At 34.8% G+C, this 13,538-nt stretch overlaps 1 pseudogene; it reads right to left on the reverse strand.

The window, feature by feature from the left end:
• Window positions 1-253: 253 nt before the first annotated feature.
• On the reverse strand, window positions 254-371 carry LOC123238544 (annotated as a pseudogene).
• Window positions 372-13,538: the final 13,167 nt, after the last annotated feature.

Here is a 13,538-nt window from a genome sequence, read left to right on the forward strand (position 1 = left end):
CAGTACTTACCTTGTGACTGGCTTCCCCTATGTGCAGGGAATATAACATTTGTCATCTAGTCACCAACTTTATTCTCCCACATGCTGCCTCTGGATTTTCATGGTCACTTGGGTCTTGAGCTCTAGACATCAGTTACCTAGAAATTGCTGGGAAGTTGTAAATATAGTTGATACGATGGTGAACCCTTTTAATGGTTTTGCCTTAAAATCTAAGATCTCTTCAGTAAGCAGAGGCCATGTTGTCTTTGTGTGATTAAAAATATGGTTAGCTGCCACAAAGTAGGTGGCAATGCCTTAACCAGATGTTAAGTTAAAAATAATATCTCTATGTATTTTTGGCACATAACAACCTGCATTCCTTCAAATGACACCTAAATTCATAACATGCGACAATTCTCATCTCTGGTGTGACATAATACAACATTCTACTCACTTAACATTGAGTTGATGTCAGGAATTTAGTGGACTATTAAGGGGGGGTCAGGAAAGAATTTAACTGATATTAAAGCACAAAATAACTTTAAGGCATATCATGCATTTTTATTTCTGTGTTTTTTTTTCATTTGTAAAAAGGCACTGAAAAATATCCATATGATTAATGAAAAATGTGCAAAAATCTAGACTTAGTTCGCCATAGCTGACATAAAATCAAGTCAAAAAGCATTTACTAAACTCTTACTATGTGCCAAACACTGTGCTTAGTTCTGTGTATACAAAGACAAAAAGTAAAAAAGAGACAGCAATATATAATATGCTTGATATTATATTTATATATTATCATAAATAGGATGTTCTATTGATAGGAATGTTGCTTGAATTCACTAATTAATGATTATGAGTGTTTTGATAATATCAAGTACTACTTAGCTTCTAATCACTCTTATTAACAGTTGCACAAAGACATACTTCATTACAGTTTGAACAGTACTAGATGATGAGGTTGCTATAAGACACAATGTATAGCATTTTTTAATGATGCAAAAATATGGGATAATAAGATTGCTAAAAGAGGTGTATTTGGTTTATGAGTTGACCTCTATTTTGTGTGATAGGGGTGACATGGGGAATTAAAATAAATATCTGAAAAGCTTGAACAAAAATCACAAAAAACGTGTTTTTTCCCTTTGTGGTAAAGGTTGTATTCAGAGTTATTTCTCAATAATGTAGTTGACTAGGAGAAAATCAATTTGTTGACCACAGGCATGATGGAGAGTTTTCTTTTTTTTTAAACCCTAAACTTTTGTGCATTTGGATCTTAGGTGGAAGAGTGGTAAAGGTGGGAAATGGGGGTCAAGTGACTTGCCAAGGGTCACATAGCTGGGAAGTGTCTGACGTCGGATTTGAACCTAGGACCTCCCATCTCTAGGCCTGACTCTCAATCCACTGAGCTACACAGCTGCCCCCTATAGTAGAGAGTTTTGATGGTGCTTGGGATATCTATTGAGAGTCTAGACAAAAACAAATTACTTCTAATTTATCTGTTTAAATTTGTCAGTAGTTGAGGATTCCTAAAGTGAAAAGGAAAATTTTTCAATTGCTTCTGAATTATTAAAACCAGAGGAAGGGGACAGGGTCACTTTATTCTCTATTATTAGGCAAGACAATTGATGTACAAGCTATGGGAAAGAGAGTAGATACCAGCATCAACATCAAAGTTATGCTGATTATTAAAAGTGAGAAATATAAGGGATCTTAGATAAATTCCACTATTGGGTGGCACAGTGGATAAGAGCACTTGGCTTGGAGTCATGAAGAACTTAGTTCAATACTGCTTCAGACCTTTACTTAGTAGTAATATGACCCCGAGCAAGTCACTAATCTCTTTAGGTCTCAGGTTCCTCATCTCTAAAATGGCCATATAATAGCACCAACATCACAGAATTGTTGGGGAGATGAAGTAAGCTAACATATATATGCATACATATACATATACATATATATGATATTTTGCAAATCTTAAAGTGCAGTATAAATGCCAGCAATTATTGTACTAGAGGAGTCAAATGAAACAGAAGATAAACCTGACTAGCTGTGGAACCCTGAGAAAGCCATTTAACATATCTGCCTTAGTTTCTTCAACTGTGAAATACTTCATACGGTTGTTTGAGGGTCAATTGAAATTCTGTTTCTCAGCACAGTCTCTGGCATATAGTAAGCTCTTAATAAATAATTGTTTTGTTTCTCCTACTCAATATCCTCTCCCAGAACACACAACAAGGAAGCTTGGTTGAGAATTATGAGTTCCTTATGAACAAAATTTATTTTCCTAGGCTATAAAATGTTATAATTATTTAGAACAATAACTTCTACACAATGGATACAAAGTATGGAGGCTTGGGTCAACTCTATGAGTAGGGAGTACAAGGACAATTAATTCCCCTTTTTTGATGAGGAAACTGAGGCCTAGAGAACTAGCATGAGTTGCACAAATCATATGACTATTAAAAAGTGATTCCAGTGTGTTGGCCATGGGTGGGGGGAATGTGGGGGGTGAAGGGGAAAATAGGAGCATGAATCGTGTAACCATGTTAAAAATGAATATTAATGAATGTTTAAAATTTTAAAAAAAAAGTCATTCCAGAAAGCAAATTCAGACTCCTTAGGGCTAAGTCCACTGTTTTGCCAAAAAGAGATCTATACTACAGATGTGGTGAAACAAGAAGAAATACTTATATAGTTCTTAAAGGTCAGAAAATGCATTTTACAAAAAACTATAAGTAGTATGATCAGGTAGTATTATTGTTTCCATTTTTAAATGGGGAAACTGAGTCATAGAGTGGTTAAATAACTTTTTTATAGTTACATAACTAATAGATGCTCTACCAACTCTATAATGATTATTACGAATGATATACTCAAAATTGTTGAGAAAAATGTACATTGAGAAGGAGCTAACACCTTGAGACCATTGAAAATGACATTTTTGTTGATTGATTTTATGCTTCATTTCATGAAGCATAGTGCCCAGAATGTGACAAGTTGGAGTCCTACTGTATTCTGACATGGTCAGACCATATCTTGACCACTGAGTTAAAGACTATGTATCAGGAATGGCATTTATAAGGTAGAGACTTTTGTGAGGATTGAAACCAATCAGGTGAAAGGACTGTGTACCTTATCATTTAAAGATGGATTAAAGAACTAAGGATATTTTACCTACAGAAAATATTTTAAGAGGATATATTCAAGTATTCCAAAAGCTGTCACATGAAAGGATTATTCTTCCTTTGTTTTTCCACATAGGGCAGAAGTAGGAAGAATGGATGGAAACAGCAGAAGGAAATTTTTTCCTCATTGTAAAGAAATGCTTCTTGGCCATCACAGTTGTTCAGAATTGAAGTTCAGTGATTCAAGATGAATTTATCCTCTGTGGAAGTCTTCAAAGAAATTTCAGATCTCTAGAGCTATTTCTCCTTATTTATGGGCTGAATTATGAGTTGAACTAGATGACCTCTGAACTCTGAGATATCTTCCAACTCTATGATTCTATGATATTATGACATTATTTGTGTCAACTTGAAGGTGTAATGATAATGAGAGCCTATAACCAATGTTTGATAGAGGAGAGGATAAAGAGTCTATGTGGTGAATCCCTTTTCTAGCTCTCCCCTCTGGGTGAATATACACTGGGACACTTCAAGGGGCTGTCACCCCAAAACCGGGTAACCTGGATGGTCATGCCACCCTTCAGGAGAGGTATGTGGTACCCCAATATGATTCTGTATGAGGGTGGGGTTCAAACAAGCCTCCCCCGAGGTCAGTCAACTTCACAGTGGGTGGTCTGGCTTCAAGATGGAGGCAGCCAGACCAAGCTGTGGTTCCCTTACCCCTCTTTGTCTCTCAGGCACTCTGGAATGCTATCTGACTAATGAATGGCTTTTATTATTCACAATTCATGGATTGGGGAAAGAAGTGAAGGCAGAGGGATTTTTGGGTGCCCTCTTCTCTATTTATATGGGGTCCTTCACTTAGGTGGGAGACCCAATGGTTCCTACTTCTAGGCTTCTCCCCTCACCTCTTCTCTTTCTGTTTCTATTTCTATTTCTATCCTTTCCTATAATTGTAAGTTTTGACTTAAAGGAGTCTCTCAGCAAGGTTGGGTAATGGGAGAAGGAGACTAAGAGATCACTCCCAAAACATAGTCCAAACACTTAGCTAACCCAATGGTTGAAGTCTTGCTGGGAGAGCTGCAATGGAATCTTTGACCAGGGAATCAGGGTTTCAATGTCTAGAGAAAGCTCCTCAGAAAGCCTTCAGGACTAGATCCAAGATCGGTTGTTCTCCTCCTCCCTCTCTCAGTCCTCTAGCAGAAGCTTTCCTTGGAGAACTTTCCAGAATTCCCTCATTTCTCAACTGTCAGTAACTGTCAGCAACTGCTTTATCTTGTTCCTTTTGTCCCATTCTCCTTGTAGAAATCCTGTCCTTACAAAGGCAAATGTGTAAATATGTGTAAGAGAGACAGAGAATATTGTAGGCTTTCTAATTCTTCTAGTTCTATAGTTGATTCTGTTCACTAATGTGGGAAAGAAAAATTATCGATAAAAATTACTTCAAAAATTTAAAAACTAATACATTTTATTCATTTTAGCACCCATAAAATGGTTGCAAAACCTACTTAAGGAGCAGCTTGATGACAACTACTTGTGGTTTTCAACAGGCTAAAGAGTAGAAAAATAAGACAAGTTTAGATTCCTGGAAAACATTAGAAGAGGAATTCAAGTAATGAATAAAACATTTATTTTTCAAAGCTAAACTGTGATAAATATTAACTGATTTCATTTTCCATTGATTGAATTATTAAAATTATAATGAATTTTTCAACCTGTACTAATATGAAAGCCAATGATATGTTTTTTAATCCATTTTAAGATTCTATGTAGTGATCTAGATCAAACAAAAGGGATATCCTACTTTTGCTGTTTATAAAAGGGAAAAATAACATCCTCCAAGATTCATTTGCCTCAATGCTTTGCCCACAGTTATTACTTCCAGGACCTTCCTCTGAGTTGGAGGTATATAGACCAGCACTTACCTATTTCATTTTAATCAATTGGAATATGTATTCTATAGAAATCTTCCACCTCACATGACATAATAGAAATATACATTATGATCATAGAATTTCTTTCCAGCTTCTGGTATCTCTATATATGCATATTGTTATAGCTGTTTGGGGAAAAAAAAGACTCCAAAAGAACACTCAAATATGCTTCCTTTTTTATTTTATAAGAAATTTGCAAGAATTCACATTTTTTCTACCATCACTAAGAACTTGATTTCTAGTATTTCCCAGTCTTTTACCAAGTCTAATCACTAAAGAAATCATTTTAATCGGTGTCCTATTTATGGAATCTATTTTTAGCTGAAGCATAGAAAAAATAAATCCACACCAAAGAGAAATATCCAATCAAAAACATTTCATATGCAAAAAAGGCAAGCTCAAATTAAAAGAACATTGCAACCATTTGAAGAATTCATAGACACTATATAATGATCTGGAAGTCAAATTATTTCTCTTTTATTTGGCTATTTTCATAACTATACCTTTTATTCAGCAATATAATGTTTCTTTTTGTGGGGATATTAAACTCACTATTAAAGATCATGTTAGGTGTTTCATGTACCCTAGAGACGCACTTAAACCTATATACACTCAGACCCCTAAGGAAAGCACCATGGATGCAATGATACCAATTTAAGGTGTAATGTCAGCAGAATAAATGATCAATATATAAACTTCAGCAGTGCCTTTTTCTCTAGTTTGTGTTAACTTTCATAATGATCCCAGTCATTTGAGTCTGAAGTGCTCTGTTCTTCCTCTTCACATTAAATACCTCAGATGGAGCCAGACAATATATATTTAGCCATACTTCATATTCTGAGATCTGCTGCTGTCAGCACTGCCAAGGCTGTATTGCAGGAGTACATTTAGGCAAAAACCTGCCACCCTCTCTCTGATTGCTGCACATCAGGGTGGTCGGAGGCTGCAGCTTCCCAGCTGTCAGGAGCTAGATCACATTCACTCAGATTGCCATTTCTATGCCCTTCACACTGCATGCTCCCACCTTGCTGGCAACTGTCCCTACATCAGCTCACAATGGAATAGTAGCTGGGTTATTCTACAATATCTTGTCATCTGCATATGTCTGACCAGAAAATTTAAATTTTCAATGCAATTTTAATATCAATAGATAAACAGGAACAAAGATTCTCTTTCATTTACTCTATGTGGCTTTATAAGTATGAAATAAAATCTTAATACTAGACAAGGATCAGAAAGAACACTTGATCCTGGGGTCAATTAGTCAATCAAAAATATTTATTAAGCACCAGAGATGCTGGGGACACAGAAAGAAAAAATTAATGGTTCCTGTCCATTATTTTGGAAGAAACACCATATGTGTGCGTATATGTTGTTTCCAGCAAAAATGGGTTTACATGATTAAACGTAAAACATGATTAAGTGCAAAAAGCAAAGGGACAACTAGCATCTAGGAATGAGAAAAGATCTGTAAAAGGGATCATTTGAACTGAATTTTGAAGAAAACCAAGGATTAAACAGGTGGAAGTGAAGTAGAAGTAAGTTGTAGTTACTAGGTACAACTTGCCAAAAGACAGAGATAAGTCAGATTCTTATATGCAAAAAATATGAATCAATCACTTTGCTTGAAACATAGTGGACATGGAGGGGAATAATATCTAATAAATGTGGAATTGTATCTTGGAGTTGATCAAGAAAGAAAGAGTAGTTTATATTTTATCCTGAAGGCAACAGAAACTACTAAATTGGGAGAAGGGGTGAGAGAGTCAGACTTGTGCTTAAGTAATATCACTTTGTAAAAACACATGAAAGGTTGATTGGAAATGAAAGAGATTTAAGGCTAGGAGAAAATGTAACAGGTTATTCCAATAGACCAGGTGAATGAGTTGGCCTAGGATGACAGCTGTGTTAGTATCAAGAAGGAGAGATGCAAGAAGAGGCAATTGTTTAGACATGGGAAGAAAAAGAGAATGAACAGTCTAAGATAACTCTGTTTGCAAACCAAGGTTTCTGACAGGATGTTATTATATCCTGGACAAGAATAGGGAAGTTAGGAAGAAAGGAGGCTCTGGGTAGGAATATAATGAGTTCTGTTTTGAACATGTTGAGCATGAGATACATAGAGGATATGCAGTTGCAACGGTGTAATTGGCAGTTAGTAATGAGAACTGGGGAGTTTAGAAGAAATCTAATAGTGTAGTTTCAAATTTCAGCTCTTCCACTTACTGATTGGGCAATCTAGGTCAAATTAATGTCTTTGAGATTCTGTTTCATCCTCTGCAAACTAAGAATGATAAAAATTGCCCTGTCCATCTCAGAGCATTATTGTGAGGATCACATATGTTAATGTATATAAAAATGCTGTTTTCCAGAGAAAATATGTTCTTACTATATCCTTCTTAGAATTTCTTCTTATACTTTGTATAACTTCCATGTTATTATCATGTTCTACTTATTGCAGATTGTGGAATCACAGAATATTAGAACAGGAAGATAAATTTGAGATCATATTATACTCTTAACACCCTCTTACTACATGCAAGGAAAAATAAGATCCTTTGTAATTAGGCAATCTACCAGGAAGCATCAGACATAGTGATCAAGCCAAGGTCTTCTGAATCTATCCCTCCTTCCTGCTTCCCCAGAAAACAATATCTAATTTCCAAAAGTTTTCTCTAGGGTAGAGATTATGGCTACGAATATTTACATCTCCACCACTGTATGCAGTGTTTTGTATACAGAAGGGTTTGTTGAGTTGCATTATATTCACGTGCTTTCTTTAGAAATATGTCATTAATCCATTCCTTACCTCCTCAGATTTTAGAGACAAGTAAATTTACTTAGTAATGCCCATTTTCTTGAGTTTCTGTACTGAAATTCAAATTGTTGAACTTCAGATCCTGAAACCAATGGACTGACATCTACTTCTGTGATCTCTTTACCAGAAGCCATTTAATGAGTGAAAGCCCTAAAATAACAAAACTCCAGGAATTAGAGAAATGAATTCAGTTTGAGCATTTTTAAAAGACATGGCTAAGATGATTTCCACTTACTTCATAAGCAGCTATCAATATTCCCACAGTGCCATCTAATGGAAACATTAAATAGATATATAAAACAAGCAGCCAGGAATTTGATATATAAAGTTGCGAGGTAATTTGGTATGAGTTTCCTCATCTGTTCAAAAGAAGTTAGGTTTTGTAATATCTAAAGTGTTAAGCTCTAAAAATATTTAATAAAGGGAAGATAGTCATTCCAGTCTACCTGTCTTTTTAAAAATGAATTGCTTAACACAAGGGATAACACAGAATTTTTTTATCACAATTCCAATTTTATTACCTACAGATTTCAAACACTTAAAACACATTATTTTTTGTTGGCAAAATCTGAATTTAATTCTTGACAAAAACGATTAATTACATTCATACTATTTATAAAGTACTCTCCTGTAACTTATTTTAAGAAAACAAACAAAAATTTAAGCCAGTCTATAAACATTGACTAAACACCTACTATATGCCAACCATTGTAATAAGTTCTGGGGATATAAAATAAGTCAAAAAGTGGTTATCATGGGGGAAATAACATGAAAACATATATGTACAATAATATATATATATATATATATATATATAAAAGATAAATAAAAGATAATCAACAGAGAGAAATAACTAGTACTGAGGAAGAGCCAAGAAGGCTTCTTATTGAAAGGAGGATTTTAATTGGAATTTTAAAGAAATTAGGGAAGCCAAGAAGAAGAGATGAGGAGAGAGAGAATTCCAGGCATAGATGACACCAAAAGAAAATGTCCAGAATAGTGGGAAAGATCATTTTCTGCCAAGAAAAAGGAAGGAGAAAAATGTCACTAGATTGCCAAATACTTAAGGGGAAATGAGGTAAAAGAAGACTAGAAAATATTGTCTTAATGCTAAAGAAATGAATTTCTGATATTGTAGTAGTATTGCAAGATCATAGAAAGAAAGTGCTATTGATTTAACCTGAGTATTTCATTAGATTACTTTTCAGTCAATTATCCAATAAAATTCTTCTAATTGAGTGCTAAGCCAATATATCAGTCTGGAGATGAACTATTAAATTCTCTCAATGCTTTTTTTCCCCAAACAATCTTAAAATATGTCTCAAATCAAATTCTGTCACAGCAGAGTCAACAAAAAGTTGAGGGAGAGATGTTTTCTGGCCTAAGAAAAGAATTGTGTCTGATAACAGCAGTTTGTGACAGGTAGAAGCCTAACCAGAGCCCACACCAGCAACAGGAGCAATAGAAGCTGCTACTGCAGCAACTGATTCAGGAGTTCTCATTCCATAGGTATAATAAGGTCAGACAACTGGCCAGAAAAATATTACAGGTAACCTTCTGCTGATATGGGGCACAGATGGCACTGACTGTCAACTCTCTTCACCATTTGTAGTTCTGGGTCACAAATCCAGGGTAAAAGATATCACTGGGTGTCAGTCATAAGGTAGCAAGAATCCTATTTTCAGCTCTAGGGCCAGAACAACACTAGTGTATATAGCTACAGGTGATCAAGGAGCCTTCTTAGCTAAAGACTTGATGCAGACCAGAAGATCAGTGACCATGCCTATCTGTACATCACACCATGTAGGAAGCACTGAAAATTTGCAAACCCCCAGAACTAGCTCTGAAAATAATAGCTTAGGACAGTGCCTCCCCATGCTGATGAGCAGAGCCAATTTTTAACATCAAGTTCATAGCCAAGAAATAGCTAAGAAATATGAGCAAACAACAAAAATGACCATTAAAAACTAGTAGAGTGGCAGGGAATCTTAAGGCATAAACCTAGAAAAAATATCAATGTGGAAACAGCTACAAAAAAATCTAAAAAAAAATGCTAATGGGATCCAACTGAAATAAGAATTCCTAAAAGAAAGAACAGTGATGGAGGAAAACCTTGGAAAATAAAATGATAGTGATGCAAGAAAATTATAAAAGGACAATTAACAGGTTGTTAAGAGGCATAAAAATACAGAAGAAAATAGCATCCTAAAATAGAATTAGTCTAAAGGTAAAAGAGGCAAACTGAAGTATAATGTTCTTTTTATTTTTTCTGGGATTTTTTGAAATATAATATGGGAAAATGTTTTGCCTGATTTCACATATCTATTTGATATCATATTGCTTGCCTTCTCAAAGAGTATTAAAGGAGAAAATAGAACTTTAAAAATAAGTAGAAATAGAAAAATAAAAAATTTAAAATAATGCTACTGTTTCTTCCTGAATTCTACAACTGTTCATCCAGGATCCACCATTTTGAAAGCATTTTGTTGTGTTGAAGAACTGGGAACTATCTCAGTAATTAATTTTGAGAAAATTCATCAATAAATTCTTTTTAGAACATTCTAATAATAGACATGGATTACATGAACTTGAATAAGTTCTACAAAACACATAGCATTTCCAACATAAATAATAGGTACTGCAAGTATTGTCATGCCAAATTTGTAGATGAGATAACAGGATAATAGAGGTTAAGTGAATCGCCTGTGGTCACACAGCTGGCAAGTGTCAGAGGTGGCATAAAACCCTAGGTTGTTTCTGACATCAATTCATCACTCTTTTCACTACAGCAGAGGTGTAAAACATATGGCCAGAAGCAGCAAGAATATAGTCTATGTCTTTCAAGTGCAGCTTAACCAGCTTACCATGTAATTGCAAAATATTTAATGAAATAAATACAATAACAATAAAATAGAAATAACATTACATTTTAAAATTAAGTCATTATTGAGCCCTCAGAGATAGTAGTCCTTGTTTTTATTTGAATGTCACACCAACACATTAGACAATATGTGTTAAAAAAGCTTCCTAGTAATATTAAATACTGGGGTAGTTAGGTGGCATAGCAAATATAATCCGGACTTTGAATCATGAAGACCAGAGTTCAAAACGTCCTTCAGATTCTTATTAGTTCTATGGCCCTGGGCAAGACACTAAATCTCTCTCAGCCTCAATTTCCTCATCAGTAAAGGGGAGATAATCATATCACATATCACTGGGTTGTTGTAAAAGTCAAATGAATATATGTATAGTGTTGTATAAATATTAAAACAGAACATAAATGTTAGCTATTATAGCTCAGGGGCACATAGAAAATGTTTTAAACTATTTTTATCATAACTAGCACAACAAAATTTAGTGTCACATGAAAATCTGCTCCTATATCTTGTCATGATGTCATAAAAACTACAGATTATCAAAAACTATGCCATTCAAGTTGTTCCAGACAAATTATTTCAAACTATAAACATAAGCCGAAGGAAAGACTTTAGCCTAATTTCTAAGAACCAACTGAGCTCAGTGCAGATCAATTATCAGCTTATATTTGCATTCCTAACACTCAGCAGAATGCCAGGTATATAATAAGTTCTTAATAAAACACTGATTTGGCAGGATTCCCAAAAAAACCTTATGAATTATAGATTGTCAGCTTCTATTTAGAGATATATGAGGATAATCTTCCATCAACACTGTGGGTATGCCCATCGTCATCTTGCTGAGAGAACACAGAATTCACTAATAGTTGAGGGGAAACATCCAACATCACTGGCTCACTTGGATTTGGGAAGACATGTTTTTGTGGGTTTGCTGGATTGCAACTCCTCTCTATGATCTTTAAATATGAACTGATAGAGTAGTTTATGTTTCCTTTTCATTTTACTCAACTCATAATGAACTCCATCATTCACCAGAGCAGATCTAATCCTTTTGGGAGGACATTGTTCATAGGCATACGCTTCCTTCCCTCCCTCAGCCTCCTAGCATTGGGTGTGTTTGTCTAGGGGTATGGCCACATACAAATGTCATGTAAATGCCTGTGGCTTTGAAGGGAATATTCTGAGACTGGAGATTCCTAGCCTAAGAGATGGAAGCAATCTGGGTACTGATGCATTTCCTATAGGCAGTGATGTACATGACCACAAGGCTTGACAGAATAATTTATGGACAGGATTTGTGGTCCCCTGTCTCTGGTGTGGAAGAAGAGATGTTTCAAATTCCCAAGGCAGTGTTAATCTAGGATCTAGCTTTCTAGTTAAAAGTTAACCAAGGGTAGACACAAGTTTCAGGTCCTTAATTTAATATTTGGGAGACATACCTTTTAGAGAGAAAAGAGGATTTCCTGATTCAGCCTGCTCCCTTCAGAAGAAGACAGCTCAAAGCACTTCAGTAGCATCCTACTTGGAGATTAAAGACAGTGAGTTTGTCAAACTTAAAATATCAAAGACAGTGCAGGTTTGATGGGAAAGGGCTTTCTTATTCAACAATCCCAAACCTGTTTTCTTTCTTAGTGGAATCCAAAAGACAAAAACATACTACAATTTTAGGAGAAGCGATATGAGACTTTTTGTAAGAGAGTCAAGGATATAAAATTCACCACAATAGGATCCCCAAATTGTGTTCTTTTTGGGAGGGGGGAGATTTAGATGGAATATTTGAATGTTGTATGTCTTTTTTGTTTGTTTTCAGGGTCCTGTGAGTTCTTTACATTTATAAACAGTTAGCAGATGTAAGCAGAATTTAAAAGTATTCCTGGAGAAATTTTGAGTAAAAGTACTGAGACAAATTGAAATCAAGACCATTTTAAAGTGTTACCTTCCAATACCTAAGCGGGTCAGTGTGAATTCAGAACTTTGATACTTAAACATGGATCACCCCTTACCTTAATCAAATAAAAAGTTAAATAAACACATTTTAATTTAGATTATAATATATGATGTATTTCATATATGTTATATATATATGTATATATATGAAGTTTAATGAAGGTAATGGGAAATCTACAGGCTCTATGTTTCATTGGCATCCCCTGTAAACATCAAGTGAATGCACAAGTTATCTTAGTACCTTGTAGTGAATTTATTGAAGGACATTAAGGAGAGTAGCAAAAGATGGATACACTTGAGTGAAGTATCATTTATTCCATGGGAGGGAATACTTCTGTCTGTGAGTTTTCAGATTGCTGAGAATATTGTAGTAATGATTTTATTAGCTCCCAGGAAAGGCATACCCACTGATTGTCCTATGAAATGTAAACTTAAAGTTTACATTAAGATTTTCCCAATGATTAGCCTGCTAAAGATGAGCTCGAGCCTCATTCTTCATCAATTACAAATCATTGGATCCTATATTTTAATATGCCACCATACATTTTCATATTATTTTCTTTTGTGACAAAATATGTCATTAACAAACTTTCCTTATAAACATAGCATTTTTTATTATGAATATGGATTTTCATTATATTACAAGGCATTATTATAGTAATGTGCTGAACTGGTTAGAAAGCATGTTGTATTCTTTCACTTCTCACAGTATTAATGTGATTTCTTGACAATCAAAATACTTTCCAGGGCATCTAACATCTATTTCCTTCTCTTTTCTGACACTACCACAAACCAGGTACAATCCCTTATTATCTCATTCCTGGAGTATTGAAATAAATTTTGGTTGGTTGTCCTG

Source organism: Gracilinanus agilis, chromosome 2 (genome assembly GCF_016433145.1).
Source record: "Gracilinanus agilis isolate LMUSP501 chromosome 2, AgileGrace, whole genome shotgun sequence".
NCBI lineage: Eukaryota > Metazoa > Chordata > Mammalia > Didelphimorphia > Didelphidae > Gracilinanus > Gracilinanus agilis.